This window comes from Mus pahari, chromosome 21, assembly GCF_900095145.1.
Source record: "Mus pahari chromosome 21, PAHARI_EIJ_v1.1, whole genome shotgun sequence".
In the NCBI taxonomy this organism is placed as follows: domain Eukaryota; kingdom Metazoa; phylum Chordata; class Mammalia; order Rodentia; family Muridae; genus Mus; species Mus pahari.
In genome coordinates this window covers 16,971,798-16,972,604 of record NC_034610.1, presented here as the reverse complement: position 1 = coordinate 16,972,604, position 807 = coordinate 16,971,798, and positions in this window count along the sequence as shown.

Genomic DNA, 807 nt, shown 5'->3' with positions numbered 1-807 from the left:
ACTGATAAGTGGATATTAGCCCAGAAATGTAGACTGCCCAAAATACAATTTGTAAAACACATGAAACTCACAAAGAAGGAAAACCGAAGTGTGGATACTTTGTTTCTTCTTAGAATGTTGAACAAAGTACCCATGAAAGGAGTTACAGAAACAATGGTTGGAGTGGAGATGGAAGGAAGGACCATCCAGATACTGCCCCTCCCAGGAATCCATCCCATAAACAACCACCAAACCCAGATACTATTACATATGCCAGAAAGATTTTGCTGACAGGACCCTGATATAGCTCTCTCTTGTGAGGCTATGCCAGTGTCTGGCAAATATAGAAGTGGATGCTCATAGTCATCTATTGGATGGAACACAGAGCCCCCAATGATGAAGGAGCTAAAGAAAGTACCCAAGGAACTAAAGGGGTCTGCAACCCTATAGGGGGAACAACAATATGAACTAACCAGTACCCCGAGAGCTTTGTCTCTAGTTGCATATGTAGCAGACGATGGCCTAGTTGGCCATCAATGGGATGAGAGGCCCTTGGTCTTGCGAAGATCATATGCCACACAGTACAGGGGAATGCCAGGGCCAGGAAGTGGGAGTGGGTGGGTTGGGGAGCAGGGCATGGGGAGGGTATGGGGGCTTTATGGATAGCATTTGAAATGTAAATGAAGAAAATATCTAATAAAAGAAAATATATATACGTCTTTATTAAAACCAGTATGCAAACAATCAGAAGAAGAAGAAGAAGAAGAAGAAGAAGAAGAAGAAGAAGAAGAAGAAGAAGAAGAAGAAGAAGAAGAAGAAGAAGAAGAA